The 16,197-nt window shown below is 39.7% G+C and overlaps 1 protein-coding gene and 1 long non-coding RNA gene across 2 annotated transcripts in view; one reads left to right on the top strand and one right to left on the bottom strand.

The window, feature by feature from the left end:
* The window catches only part of ITK (IL2 inducible T cell kinase), a 72,914-nt gene that overhangs the window by 53,710 nt on the left and 3,007 nt on the right, over positions 1 to 16,197 (bottom strand). The gene's annotated exons all lie outside the window — the stretch shown is intronic.
* LOC143664034 (uncharacterized) lies at positions 3,488 to 12,896 on the top strand. Its single transcript, XR_013166280.1, has 3 exons — positions 3,488 to 3,628; positions 11,636 to 11,682; positions 12,790 to 12,896. It is a non-coding gene; the product is annotated as an uncharacterized LOC143664034 (long non-coding RNA).

Here is a 16,197-nt window from a genome sequence, read left to right as displayed (position 1 = left end):
GTTACCAGACCTTGTTTGGCCGTGTCTCTTTTTCTTGGCCATGTTCACAGCCATGCTGTCTTCATGTTCAAAAGCTTCTCAGGCATCTGGCGTGTATCAAACACGGTCAAACAAGACAATGAGGCCCACATATTTGCACAAAGGTAAGCTTGTGCAAGGGGCCTTTATATCACGTTCTCTATGTTAATGCATCGACAAAGTAGAATTTGGATTGTGAATTTCAGAGAGACAGAAAAAATCAAAATAGATGTTAATTTTTGTGAGTCCTTTCTATGCTCCAGGCACTGTGGTGCTTGCTCAGCATGCATTTTCATTGAATCGTGACTCAACAAGGTATTATTCTCCCCATTTTATAGCTGAGGAAGTTGAGGTTCAGAGTGGCCAAGTGTCTTAGTAAGAGGTCCAGCTCCAGAGCACTTTACTATGCCATTGTAGCTTTCCACAGGAGACTTAAATGTCCCCCAATCTGACACAAACAATTACTTGCACAACCTGGTTCTCTAAGCTGTGTTCCCCGGAGTTTTTCTCTGTCCCATTTGGTTGTGGATTGCTTACGCTGGATTTCAACATGTGAGCACATTCCCTGGTTCCTCCGAGAAACGGCTCCTCCTTACTCTTATAACATCAGCCCCTTCACTGCTCAGTTAGCCCAGCCCACATGTCAGTGAAAGTTGGTGTGTCTGATACCTTGGACATTGATATTCTTTGTGAAGAATAGCATAATTTTAGCTTTCTACTCTAGTAAGGCAGACAGTGGGGAGAACTGGAGCTTTCTGATCAAGTAGATCCAAGTGTTACCCTGACCTCACTCTTTATCAGGGGCTTTCTGAGACAAGGATATAAACCTCTCTGTTGCCTTATTTTTTGGTTTTGTCAATAAAATCTGTTGCCTTATTTTTAACGTGGGAAGAATAATAATAGTTCCTGAATCATTGGGTTAATTTGGAGGATTTAAAAGAGCTATATAAACCTACTAGCAAACTAAAATCACTCAAGTGACAAATTGATCTCTCAAGTGTTACTTTCTTTTCTTTCCTTCTACAAATGCTGCCCATAAAATAGGACCTTGTTCTCTTGTCCATGTGTCCACATTTTCTTTGGGGAAGATTTCAGTTCGTGTAATCAGGAACCACTATTGGGCGGACAATGCTAACTTTTAACTGGCTATGCTGGTGATTTTGACAATATAGAGTCAAATTAATTGCAAAATTAAGGCAAAATCAGGAAATGGGCTCATTCTTCTCAACTGTGCTAAATTTACCCTCAAGGGCCCAAATCTTCTGCCTCCCTCCCACTCTTCTGCCAAAACCTTCTCCAAATAGTCATTCATCTGAGGCATAACTTACTGATAACCTAAAGCTTGTCTTGTTTCAGAGGTGTTTGGATTTGGACAGAGACTTAAATCAAGAGGGAGCTTTGATCATTGAATTCCTGGCATCAGATGAGAGGCAAGTTTTCTAAGGAAGCCACCTTGAGGAGTGGCACTTCTCCAGGATCACACTATAAAAGTAACTGCATGCTGCATTTGCCACATTTTCTTTAAGATTAGAAAATTTTTCAGATAGCATCTAACATATTTTGCTCACTGCCTTTTCTGGGGTATGCTACAACCATTGCACCAACCTGAAATTGCACAATGACACCCATAAATTAAAGCTGGTGTCATATGAAATGAAACCTAGGTGACTGATTGAAGGGGTTATTTTCTCCATCCCCAGCAGAATGCGGAATATCAGTTCACAAGTTGGTTTTACGTGTCTTCCTGGATTCTAGTGTCATTTCTTCTGCAAGGTGACCCATGAATTCCCTCCCATTCTCCTAATTCAGTTTTCTGTCTCTCATGATAAAGGGGGAGCTGCAGGGGGAGGAAAACAGGCATTCTGGACTTGTCAAAGGCACAGTTTGAATCCCTACATTGATAGACAACATTGGGCAAGTTTTCCTTTTGTTTAAGCTTGATTTCCTCTTCGGTAGTAATGGGGACATTGACAGCTGCCACTCAGGTTATTATGATTTGAGCTCTGGGAAGGCACCTAGTGTGATACTTGGTGTCCAAAGAAGTTGTGATCATTACTGTCTCTGTAGGCAAAAGTAGCGTCCTCTAAAACACCAGTGCAAGTTTTATTTACTTGTTGCTGTTTCCTTTCCCCCAGCCTGTTGTCAACCAGACCTAACTCCAGTAGACTTTAATGCTCTTAGAAAAGCTGAAACTAAGGTGGCAGATTTTTAGGTTCTCTGGACCGGTGTGAAGCCAGGAAACTATGATCCATTTCACACCTGCCTTCTTTTCTTTCCTCTTCTCCACAAGACCTTTTACTCATAACTCAACCCTGGTCAGCTGGTTTTCTTCACTTCGACGTTGTCACACGTGGTTTTATGTGAGGTTGAGGGCGGTGTGGGAAAAACACTCCAGCCTCCCTTACAATCTTTTTCTTCCAAGTTGGCAATAGCAGCATACTGACTGCCCACAGGGAAAAAGTGAGAATCTTACCCACTCCCCCCGAACAAAAAGGAAAGAAAAGAAGAAGAACTAGACATCATACAGTTTCTGGAGGGCAATTTGGGACCCTCTATTAAACTTATGTGTATTTTCTCACAAGAAAACTATTATGAGCAGATATCTATGGCAGTGGTCCTGAAGTTTCAGGGTAGAAAGTGGAGAGGACTTTCCTTTTCACCACACATCCTTCTGTACTTGCTTGAATATTTTACCATGAACATGTATTTATCGTGTTAAAGAATTTAATGAGAGTACATACACAAATTTCCCTTATGGGTACTATCCTATGGAAAATACCCTTTTAAAATGTCTAAAAAAACTTTCATAGCAATATTATTAACTACACTAGGAAAAAAACCTAAAAATACCAAACAGCCATCAATAGGGGAATTGTTAAATTAGTTATGGTTCTCCTATCCTGTGACTGTTCTGTAGCCATTAACAAAGAATAAAGTTGATCTGTATGGAGGGGGAAATGTATCTTAAATGTAAAAAGCAGGTTTAAAACAACAGGCAGAAGGCAGGCCGCGGTGGGTCACCTGCCATGCCAGAGACCTGGGTTCAATTCCTGGTGCCTGCCCATGCAAAATAATAATAATAATAATAATAATAAATTAAAAAAAATAAAAAAAACCAGTAAGTGGAACATCACTTCACTTTTGAAAAGGAAATGATAAAATATTAATATATGCAACACCCAAAGAAATAATACAAGAAGAAAATCCCCTCAGCTGCGAACACTGGCTCTCCCTTGTGTATGGAACTGCAGCAGGTGTTCACAGGCTAAGTTATATATTTCCATGATATCTGAAATTTTTACAATAAGCATGTAAATTTAGTAAGCAGGAAAATGAAAATAGAATTTCAAAGCAGTCAGACAATTTAAAACACTAGACGAATACAACTTAAGCTAAGGGGTATGCATATCGAATCCTGGGTGTGCAAATGATGTGGCTCTTTGCCTTGTGACCTCATAACCCCATTAGCAGTAAGAGGCAGCCAGGCAGCACCTGTCACCTGCTCTCGTATCCATGGAGATCCAAGCTCATGGCAGTTCCTCTCAGGTGTTTCTTGAGCGACAGCCATTTTCTTCGTAGATTGTACTAAAACTGAGCCTGTGGTTTTTAGGTGGGTATCCTTCTCTCATAAGTGAAACCGTAACACAGAAATAAATTCCAAGCCTCATCCATGTTAGATAAAGATATTAGTGATGATGGGGAAAAAACCAACACATTTGCTTACAAATGTGAGTCAAGAGGAAAGGGCTGTTTGGAAACGTAGATCAAGAACTGAGTGTTTAGTGTGTGGTGTGAAGTATATTCTTAAGGAGTCCTGTATTTTTTGGTGGTCAGTGTCTCTAGTCTGTGAGCCCTCTTTCAAAGTCCTCCTTCTTTCTAGAATCAGAAATATGTTATTTTTAGTGAGTTTGAAAGAATATATATTTTTTCAACCATTGAAGAGTCAATAGCCAAGGTATGCAAATTAATATCAGCTTTGTCATGTTACAGGAAATAGTTCCCTCTCAGGGGCAATGTTCAATTAATATTACTTGATTGATTCTTTGACGGAAGTGCCAGTCTGGCCAAGTGTGCAGCAGAGAGTGATATTTGTGGACAAAACTCTTAATGGAAATGACTTTAAATAAGATTTCCAGAATGATTGGTAGGTGGCTAAAAATCTTTTGACGATGAAAGGTGAATTAAAACTACTCTGCCCAGAGTTTAGATAATAAGGAGCTCATATAAATTATTAAGGAATATGAGGTACAAGGGTAGTTTAGTGGTAGAATTCTCACCTACCACGTGGGAAACCTGGGTTCGAATACCAGCCCATGCACTTCCCAAAACAAACAAACAAAAACCAAACAAGTAAACAAACAAAATTCAACAAATGGTGCTGCAATAATGGGATACTTACATGGAAAAAGAATGAAATGTGACCCCTGCTATACAGAATACAAAAAAACTATTCAGGAAAAAACTACCAAACTTATAGAAAATTGGAGTAATTGTTTTTAACGATCAAGTCACAGGAAAGGAAAATAAATAAATGGCTCTTAAATGTATATTAAGAGCTCAAATTCAATATAACAGAAAAGCAAATAAATTACAGCGAAATACCAATTTTTTTTTTAAACCTGTCAGGCTAGCAAAGATCAAACATATGATAATGGTGTTGATGAGGTTTTGAGAAAACAGGCATCTCACGTCTTGTGTTGGGGAGTGTTCATTGGTGCAGTTTCCATGGAGAGTTAAATTGATCATAGACAACAAAATAACAGATGCAAATATCCTTTGACCTTTGACATAGTAATTCTACTTCTAGAGATGTTTTCCTTAGACTGGGGCTTCTCAACTGTGGCACTGTTAACATTTGGGGTTGGATAATTCCTTGTTGTAGAGGACTGTCTTGTGCAAGGCAAATGTTTAGCAGCATTCCTGGTCTCTATCCACTATCTGACAGTAGGAACATTTCCACCCTCCTCCCGCACCACACCCATACACAAAGATGTGACAATCAAAAATGTCTCCAGACATTGGCAAACATTCCTTAATGGGTAAAATCACCCTGCTTGAGAATCATCGCTATAGATATATGTCATATAGAAAGTGACATTCCACATTGTTTTAATAGTTAAAAATTGGGAACGAATCAAATGTTCATCATTAAGAGAAATTTCTTAACTATATGAGATACTATACAACCTTAAAAGAGACCGAAGAAGCTCTTTGTGTATCAGAATTGTTAAAAACAACTAAAATTAAGGTTAGGAAGTATGCATCGTATGCTAGCATTATAAAGAGGAGGGAAAGAAGAATGTTTGTTTGTATTTGCTAGTATATACATGAAGTATCATTGGAAGAATTTACAAAAAATATTGATTATATTGTTGCTTTCGTTCAGGAAATCAGGATGGCTTGAGACAAGGGTGTGAGATTTGTCACTGTGTAACATTTTGTAACTTTTTAAAAATTAAGTGAATGTATGGAATAAAGTGATGGAGTATGTGACAACATGGATGGACCTTAAGGACATTATGCTGAGTGAGGTTAGCCAGAAACAAAACGACAAATAGTTTGGTTTCACTGATATGAACTGACATTAATGAATGAACTTGGATAATTTCAGTTAAGAACAGAAGTCATCAGGAGATAGAAATAGGGTAGATACTGGATAATTGGAACTGAAGGGATACAGATTGTGCAACAGGACTGATTGTAAAAATTTAGAAACGGATAGCACAATACTACCTAACTGTAATGCGATAATGTTAGAACACTGAATGAAGCTGAATGTGAGAATGATAGAGGAAGGAGGCCTGGGGGCACAAATGAAATCAGAAGGAAAGATGTATGATAAAGACTGAGATGGTAAAATCTGGGAATGCCTAGAGTGTATAATGATAGTGACTAAGTGTACAAATTTAAAAATGTTTTGCATAAGGAAGAACAAAGGAATGTCAATAATGCAGGGTGTTGAAAATAGATAATAATTAATATTTTAAAACTTTAACTTATGTGTGAGACTAAAGCAAAAAATGCTTATTTGGTACAAAATTTATATTTTGACTAGTGCATTTCCTAATATAACTTATGTGGACAGCTTGATTGAACACCATAAGTACATGGAACCTTGAGTACGGCATGAGATTTTGTAGGTTTGTCCAGAGTGATGCCCCGATAAATCCTAGAAGGATTTGAACAGTGAATAAAAAAGTATTTGCAAAGTCCCCTTGGGGGAATGGTGAGAAAGGGGGAAAATTCAACTTCCTCAAGTGGAGAATTCTTGATATTCTCACAAGCAGTGGGGACAACCAAAGCAATAGGCTGAGCCCCCAATCTTGGTGTTTGTTCATATGAGACTTAACCCCACAAAGGATAGGCTAAGCCTATTTAAAATTAGGCCTAAGTGTCACCCCCAAGAGAGCCTCTTTTGTTGCTCAGATGTGGCCTCTCTCTCAGCCAACACACAATGGCTGAGAGATTCCAGAGTCAAGAGGCTATCCTGAAGGTTATTCTTACACAGTAAACAGATAGCACGTCTTTAGTTAAGGCGTAACAGAGAGGCTGGAGGGAACTGCCTGAAAATGTAGCGCTGTGTTCCAGTAGCCATGTTTCTTGCAGATGATTGTATAATGATTGTATAATGTGACTGTGTGATTGTGAAAACCTTGTGTCTGATGCTACTTTTATCTACCTTATGGACGGATGAGTAAAACATTTGGATTAAAAATAAATAAATAATAGGGGGAACAAATGTTAAAATAAATTTGGTAGATTGAAATCCTAGTGATAATGAAAGGAGGGGTAAGGGGTATGGTATATATGAGTTTTTTTCTGTTTTCTTTTTATTTTTTTCTGAATTGATGCAAATATTCTAAGAAATGATCATGATGATGAATACACAACTATGTGATAAGAAAAAGAATGTTCATATTATATGTTGATTGGTTTTATTAATAAAAATTTTTTAAAAAGCCCCATGTGACTGATGTCCACATATATTAGATAGTACCTCTCTAATGGAAGTATCTAATACTTCCATAAGTGACTTATGACATGAGTGACTGCCAGAAACAGCAAAACAAAAGCAGTTGCAGGGATCTAATCCTATCTCTGAAAGGAAAAGCCAAGCAGGAGAAGCATGGAGAAGGAGTCCTGCTGGTGTGGCACTGATTGCAACCATCCTGAACACAGATGGTTTCCCAGAGGCAACTGTCAAAGGACCCTGCTCCAGGCTCACGAGGGTGAGGGCTGTCAGCCACTGCTGTGAGCCTCCTCGGGTAGCAGAGAGAGTCAGAATGAGAAGATTAGATTGTCTTCTCTTTCTGTCCCCTTAGCACCATTTTAAGAAATTGTGAAGGAATGGGTTTTCTGTCTGAAATTCTTAATGAGGCTGGAGACCCAGAAACTGGGGAGAGAGGTTTAAGCCAGTTTTGGAGAACCCGTACTGCCAATACGTCTTCAAATCCTAGCAAAGCCTGGCAACAAATGTTACCACACTCTTATTACTTAATGAGGAATGGTTTCCAAGATGAGGAGAATATGCTCCAAGAGAAGAAGAAAAAGAGAGAGGCAGGAGGAGGGGAGAAGGGAAAAAAATAGCAATTTTAAATTCCCTCGTACTTCTCTCATCTTTGGGACCTTTCTGATGGTTGGTTCCTCTGATTCTTTTCATCTTCTATAAAATAGACTCAATATCATTTTAAAAACTGAATTTTAGGAATTCATGAAGGACTAGGACGTACATATCTAAGTCCCCCCCCATATATAAACTAAAATACATTAAAGTAAATTAAGCCCTACCTAAATGGGCAATACAAAGTAAAAAAAAAATTAAAGACTAAAAGTCAAGTTCTCTGAGGGAGGTGTATTGCCCTATTTTATTTTTCAAGAAATCAGAAAACACTTTATTCTAAATGGTGAAATAAAAAAAAAAAGAAAAAGAATTACGTGAATGTAATACCTATTCAAGAATTGTTTTTAAAAAGTCAATCTCCATTTTACATAAGCTCCCCTAACAAAAGCGACTACCAGTCCACAGGCACCCCAGGCACAGATGTGGGGTGGCGTGGGTTCATTCCAGCAACGGCCAATTCTGTTTTGTTAACCAATTATATCAACTTGCAACACAGTTGAAAAGCAGTCAACCACACTCAGCTAATGTGGTTGAGATTTATAAACCTTTTTGGCAATATAACAGTGTTTTCTTGAATTCAGAGAAATCTTGAGGTGAGAACGCGTCTGTGACTGCAGACTTATTTTTTGCTGTACCCCTTGGGTTACACGGTAGAGTGTGGGAGCCTGAGAAGACCTCTTTTGTTCGCTTTCCCTCGCCTCTGGGCTCAAACCTCTCCAGATGCCCTGAACCAGTGTGTCTCCAAATGTCAAGTGAAGGTTACTATATTTCGCTCTGAACTACTTACAAGCAAATGATTGTGCCTTGTGAGCCGTGCTGCTCTCCCATGCACTCGGTGCTCTCGGGCTTCAGCTGTTTGCATCCCACCTTTGCAATTTCTACCATAATCTGCTTCTATCAAATGGTATTATATATTCAACATTATTCCCTCTTTTTCATTTAGACAAATTTATTCCAAAAGGAAACTTTAAATTACTGTCATAAAATTTGAAAACAATTTTTTCAACATATTATAGTAAACACACAGCTATTAAGTTAAAACCATGTCAAAACAGATTTGTCCATCCACCATTTTATGTGCTCCCACTGGTCCCCACTTTGGGAAACACCAAATTGGATCATTGTACATAGCAATGGCTGCAGTGTGGACTGTGGACAAGGGAGAGGTTTGGTGTCAGTCACCCCTACCTCCCGTTCTGGGCCCCTGGTCCTGGATGCGACCCTCTACTTGTGACTCTGCCTCTATTATTGTCCTGGGCATAACATTCCCAGGGATTCGTCCCAGAAAGCTCCCAGTGAGGGGCAGGTGTTATAATCATCATTCGCTAATCTGGTAAACTGAATGGAGCTGGGGTTATGTAGCGTGTGTTCCTAAGTGGAGGTGACCCAGGAGCAGGAACACATCCTCAACTTTACAAGGTCAGGAGCTCCATTCGGCAAGTCCACTGAGTCCGGGGGGATAGAGGTACCCCTGTAATTGCACAAGAGACTGGCAGATGCACCAGCTCACAGCGAGCAACACAACAGCCGAGACGCTCGTGTCGGTTTTTCAGAGACTTCTCATAGAAGGAAATTCTACTCGGGCAACCAAATAGACATCAGAAATGGCTGCACCAAGGGGTGTGGAATTAAAGTACAGGGAATTTTTTTATCCTAAGTCAAGATGCTGCATTTATACTCATCATCTGTTGTGATCTCCATGCATGACCTTGGGCAAATCACCTAACTTCTGCATGTCTCAATTTCCTCCTCTCTGAAATTACACCTTTACCTTCTTTGAAGAATTGTAAGAAACAAATGAGAAAATCCATAGAAAAGTTTTCAGTGGTGGTATTAGTTATTGTTGGTGGTGATGACTGTTCTGTTATTCAGGCAATCCTGTTAGTAGGCAAACTGGAGCACACTAGCCTGGCCCCACTCAGGACCCCTGTTAAACAATGTTAGAAACTTGCCAACCAATCTTTCCTCTAACTCTCTTTTACTGTCACCACAGCATCTATTACAAGATTTTTTGGACCCAAACAAGTTTATGCTCATTGAAGTTCATTTAATCCAACTTTTAATATTTGTCCCAAATGTGTGACGTGGAAAAAATACTTCACTTCTCTGAGCCTCCATTTACTCATCTACAATAGGATAGCAATAGGAATTGATGCATGTGGTTATTGTGAATATTTGTGATATAATATGCTTAACTAGGTGCACTAAAGTACAACAGGAACTCATTCAATAGTGGCTATTATAGTTTTAGATTTGACTTGAGTTACATTTGCAATGTCTGCCTTCTCTATCAGGCTCATTATTGGTGCTGTGCTCGGATGTTGACAATCTGCTTGTTTTAGAGCCACACAAAGTTATTAATCATTCCTTAGATAGATTTCTTCCTGGGTAGGTTTCCATGCTTAGCTGCTCTCCATCTCTCTTTGTTGGTTCCTAGTGTCACTGGCAGAGAGATACAATGATATAGTTTCCTCTTTTTTGAGCTGGAAAGATCCTTAGAGATCATTAGATCTAACTTTATCATGTAGGAGAAAAGGACATACAGGCCTTGGAGTGAAATTATTTTCTAAATTGGCTTTTACCCTCTTGGTTCAAATTATACAATTTACAGTCTGGGGAGATCAGGCTTTTAGAACTGGAAGGCACCTTGGGGACCTCGGAGGTCAGGGAGCAGGCCAATGGAGCAGTGTTCTGGGCAGCCTGCCTGTTCCTGCTTCAACCAGGCCAGTTCCCCTTTATCTGTAGATACATGAAAATGCATCTACAGAACGGTAAGTGGAAAAAGAACACCAAATTATCTTAAGCAACATCGTTACATGACATGTAAGATTTTGTTCTAAAAGAGGATTCCACTGCTTTGAAAAGTTTGAAAACCACTGACCTAGTCCAATCTCTTGAATTTACAGACCAGAAAACTAAATCCCAGAGAGAGTAAGGATTGGCCATGGTTACCCAGGTAATTAGCCAGGTCTCTATTCGTTTAAGCTGCTTCCTCACCTCATCCCATTTTGCTAGAATTTATACCTTTTCTGAGATTTTCAGTCCTTTTGGTCCTGTCTAAAATGAGAACTGACTGCTAAGGAGCAGCCTAAAATGGCTTATATGATATCCGTCCTGTGTTTTATTTGCTTCTTGATAAAAACACTTGATGAGCTCATTCATGTGGACACTTCAGACTCCCTAAGATGGTCAGTTAGGGGTATTACTATTTGTTGAGTAGAAGGCTTTTTGGCATCCCTTAAACCCTACTTTGCAGGTAGCAGGCTCATCAATATATATATTTGTTAACCTTAAGTCAAATCATCGTACCTGTGTAGAAAATCCTGTATATTTATCCCCTTTCTAACCATGCATTCAAATCAAATAAAGAGTGCACCTGAAAATCACCACAGCAATTGGATTCTTTTCTTACTAGTTCCTTCTTGGAAAAATAATCTTCTCTAATTGTTCTGGCAACAACTATGGTGCAACTTTTGGCACCATATTGAAATAACTTTGGGAGATGATGGAGCAGCACACATCTGAGCCTGGAACGTGTTCTTATATGTGGCCCAATTATTCAACCTGTGAGACTCTATCTTAAGGAGCTGATTTTATAAAGGAAAAGCCCTATATTAGATATACAATTATTTTCCAGTGTGTTCACTATAATTGGAAACAATCTTAATGTCCTACAACAGATGATAAACAAGTTTGCCAATTCTTCCAAGTACATAAAATAGGTAAGTATATCCCTGAAATAAAACACCCATTAACGATATATGTGAGAAAAGGATTACTTTGGAGACTGTGTAGATATATAGAACTGTATCTACAGAACAGTAAGTGGAAAAAGAACACAAAATTGTCTTATGCAATATAATTACATGAAAGTTATGTCTGCATAGGGGAAAAGATCAATGCTTACAGACATATGCTGATTGTTATCTTAGACAAAAGCGTTATTGTGAGTTTTTTTAGGTGTAGTTGTTTCATTTAATTTTTTTTTTTTAACAGTGTGGGGATTGGAAGGTTTGCCACTCTGTCTCTGGAGATTGATCAAAGTAGGTTTAATCTAATTCTACCCTGTTTTCAGTTTTTGCTTCCTGATATCTGAGTGATAATCCTGTACAGGGTTATATACCAGACACTTCTCCAACAAAACATGGAATACAATCCTGCACAAAGTACCCTGGGGAAGAGGGATGCTCTAAGAGAGTTAAAATGTAAAATAACTTGTAGAGTAGCATAGTACACAACAGATCAGAAGAATGAATTAGTTCTGGACCACTGCCGTGGCGCTACCTGGCCTCCTAGCTTCTCCTCTTGCTGCTTAGACCATCCCCTGCACTCAGATAATCAGAACAGTAATTTCCAAGTGTAAAATGGATGAGATCACGCTCCAGCTTTAACCATCTAGTAGCTTCTCACTGTACCTGGAATAAAATCCAAACTCCTGGCCACGAAGGATAAAGGCCCACATATCTTGGCTTCTGCTCCCTCATCTCACACTTCCTTTCTTGAATTATGTATAGGTCAACTCACAAAGGCCAAGCTTTCTTCTTTCCTCGGGATCTTTGCACTGAAAGTATTCTCTGCCTGGAATGTTCTTTCCCATTTTTTCACTCGACTTTTATTCTTCAAGCTTCAGCCTAGATATAAATTCCTTCTCTGACTACCCTTCTACCTAACACAGACCCAGCTATGCTTGGACTTTTCATAGAAACTGCCTCATTCTATATTTGCCCCATGTATTTATGTACTTGCTTATCTGTCTCCTGCACCAGAATGTAAACTTATGAGGGTGAAACCTTGACTCCATCATTTACCACTATATTCCTAGCACCTAGCACAGTGCCTTTCACATAATAAGTGCTCAAGAAATGTTTACAAATATATAAATCTACATGTATAAAAATAGAAACATTTTCTTGATATAGTTTCAGGTGAAAAGAGAAGTCCTGGCTCAATTCACATCGTTACCCTATATTTAAATTTTCATAACAAATGTATATCTTCTCTATGGTTTCTTTAAAAATTAAAAAAGGAAAACCTAAAATGGGAAGGCTGCTTATAAAGAGCTTCAGGTTAATGGGAATTATATGGCAACATAAGCCCTCAGATCAGGTCCTGTTTTATTAAAATGCTGACAACTTTTACTGAATTTCAAGGGACTGAGCAGACATTTGATCTAGAAACGGAATTTTATATGAACCAGAAACCATTTCAGAGCTTCTGTTTCTCTTCTGGATCACTTCTACCAAGGCCCTCACAAATCATGAAGGTAAACCCAAACTGACTTCTGGGTGAAAAATCAAGCCCTGAAAGTAAGAATTTATTTTAGGAAGACTAATAACTCATTGATGAATGGAATAATTTACTACTAGTTGGTTAAGAAAATAGGGAGGATTCAGATTTCACTATTTGGCCAAGGAAAGTGTTAGAAGAGCTTTAAAATGGTGTTCTGTGGGCTCAATTTGGGTTTGATAAAAATCCAAATTACTTTTATTTTTCATGGACCTCAAAGTTCAAGGAATAGGGCTCTTGTACTTTCCAGCTAAGCCTTTCTTCCAGATTGTCAGATACTAAACGCTCACATTTATAGTATTCCTCTGTGCACTATTTTTACTGCAGAAAATGATTAATGCATGTACCAGTCCCTCCTGCCAGAATCAAATCTAATTTTAATGTAGGAGAATCTCCTCCCAAACAAAAATTCTCTAGACAATGGTTATCTCTATAAAACATCCACATCTCTATGACACAGGCCAAAATCAGTTAATAATGAAAGTATATTGAAGCGAACATCCAAACTGCACAATTTCTACTGAACTGACCTTAATTGCATAATACTTAGCTTAAGTATTTCACTTTTGCCTGGTTAGACAAGGCCCGCATTTTTAGTTTTCACATGTTTTCTGAATTCAGTTCGAGCTCTGTGGCCTTCGTTCATCCACCAGGCATTTAGTGACCGCCTACTATGTGCCTGGGACTGTTCAAGATGTTAGGGATATAGTCATGAGAAAGGCAGCTAAGAGCTCTGTTTTCATGGAGCTTCACTCCCAGTGGGTGGGCAGACAGAAAATAAACAAGGAAGCACATTAATAAGACCAATATATAGGTGCAAATGCTGAAGAATTGAAGAATTGATGAGCTTTTAAAAAAAAAAAAATGAAACTGGATACTGGGAACATATTTGAAAAGATGGGAGTCAAGAAAGAACCGACCCTGCAAATTCCAGGTAGAGGGAGCAGCTAGTGTGAAGTCCTTGTACTTACATGGCCCTGAGAAAGAGCTCCTCCATAAGTGTGTGCCTCACTTGCCTCACTAATCCTGTGCAAAGGCCCAAGGGAGACCATGATCTTGGCGTGTTCAAGGTTCAGAGAGAAGGAAAATGAGATAAAAGCATGATGGATAAAGGGGGTGTGGTGTGAAATGAAATTGGAAGGCAGTCAGGGACCACTGGATGAAGTGCTTTGTATGTCATAGTTGAGAATTTATTTAAATACTCTAAACAGGCATGGCAGGTGTTAAAGTAGGGGAGCAATATCTGACTTAGAGTTTTAAAAGTTCACTCTAGGCGTTGTGTGGATAGCAGGTTGTCAAGACCCTCAAGTGTTGGTAGGAGCCTAGTTGGAAGGCAACTGAATCATGTAGGAATGAAGTGAGAGGAGACCAACTGATGAATGTCTGAAGCAAAAATAGCATCTGTAAAGGGTTTAGCTGTGAAAAGAAGGGTAACTCAGGGCAGGTGGGGAAAGAGAACAGAGTTGTTTGGTCCTCCTAAAAAAAGCTGGGGCCTGGGAGGCTGGCTCATGTGCTGGTTCCTACATGTGCCTCTTTGACCCAACCCCCTGCACCCTCCACGTCTTCCTTTTTAGGCTAGACCGTGAACTGCTACCTCCATGGAGTCTTATTTACTTATTCCTACCCACAGGAATCTCTCTCCCTTTTGAAATCCTGTATGACTTGCTTTATCCTCCAATCATTTGGCGTCAAGCTTTGTTCTCTTAGTGGTTCATCTGCGTAGCTCTAACCTCTCCAGCTGGGATTATACCTCATATTCTTCCTTCCTTCCTCCCTCCCTTCTATTTCCCTCTATCTCTCCGGCCCTAGCTTTAATTGTGTCAGCCCAGTGCCTGACACATAGTAAGTGCTCAGGAAATGGTAGTTATGGTTATTATTATTATTAGAATAATGGTGACCTCCATCTTATTAAGGGAAACAAGACCAAGAAGGAATTTTTAATTATTTAAAAAAATGTAAATAGCTTTTGTGAGGGTAGTATGGCATTAAGCAATGCAAGGAAAGTCTCACAGCTCTTACATGGTAGAGCTGGGCTTCGACCCAGAGCTACCTGGCACCAGAGACTGTGTTTTTGAACACTGTGCAATAATAGAATAATGCTTCCAAAAGCAAGGAAAGGACTGGACACCTGCCAGCTGGACACCTGCCAGCCTTAAATTTGGAAGGACGCATGCTGCAAGAGTGGGCTCTGCTTCTAGCTCAGACTGAGGCAAAAGGGCAGAGTCCAAGAAGATTGGGACTTCATTGGGATGCCGGCTGGGATGGGATCTTGCTGGTTTGTGCTGTCCCATGTCAATGGAGATGGCTCCCATGCAATGATGAGCACAGCAACCCTGATTCTATGGTGCAGGGAATCATTCAAACTGATAAATCTCTTTAGTTCTCCAGAGGGTCTTTCAGAAGATCAAGATGAAGTTTGGGCAAAAGAGTAAACAATAACCTCCTTACCAACAGCAATTAGTGCCAATCTTTAACATTCTTTTCTCATGAAATGCTCACAAGGTAGGCAATATTGGGGACCTTGCTTTACAAATAAGAAATGGAGGCTGAAGAAAGGTAACTATTTAGCCTGAAACCCCATGTATAGAAAGTGATAGAGGCAGGGTTTGAATCTAGCTCTAGTGTCTACACTGGCCTCGCCGGTCTGTGATAACTTATCTCCACCTCTGCTGCGTTTTCCATCCTGTGCTTGTATGAAGTGCCCAAGGCCTTCCATTTCTCCCTTTTAACATGAAAAGGATCTATCATCAGTCACATACAAACAAGCCCCCCTGTCCGTGACTCCCTCCTAGCTTTGACATTGAAGCTTGCCAGTGTCGTGCGGAGCCAATCAGAGCCAACTGTGAAGTTTTCAGGAATTCTGTGAAGCAGTAGATGTCACATTGGTACTGTGAAATTTGCCATTAAGGGAGTTTTAAGGGATATCAGCAAACACTACAAATCAGGGCTACATTCCCTTCCCTCTGACAGCAGCTGTCAAACATTTGCCGGCACACCTCTGAGTCATTATCTTTCGCTGTCCTCTGTCAGAGGATTTGAAGCATCAGGGGCCACTTTGCAAAGAAATTGGCAGGCTCAGGGGAGCATATGACTGCACTCCCTCTGGCTTGCTAGTTGCCACCTGCCCACTTTATCCTCCTTCAATCTAAAGATAATTTCTGCCCCCTGCTCCGCCAGGGTGGAAGTGCCTCCTGAGCCCTCTGAATACACTTCTCACCTCAATTGAAGAGACAGTCATCTGACACCAGGACAAAATCCCTGTTAGAATAAGA

This window comes from Tamandua tetradactyla, chromosome 20, assembly GCF_023851605.1.
Source record: "Tamandua tetradactyla isolate mTamTet1 chromosome 20, mTamTet1.pri, whole genome shotgun sequence".
Taxonomy (NCBI): Eukaryota; Metazoa; Chordata; class Mammalia; order Pilosa; family Myrmecophagidae; genus Tamandua; species Tamandua tetradactyla.
The sequence above is the reverse complement of the archived record's forward strand: the minus strand, read 5'-3'. Positions and strand labels throughout refer to the sequence as shown.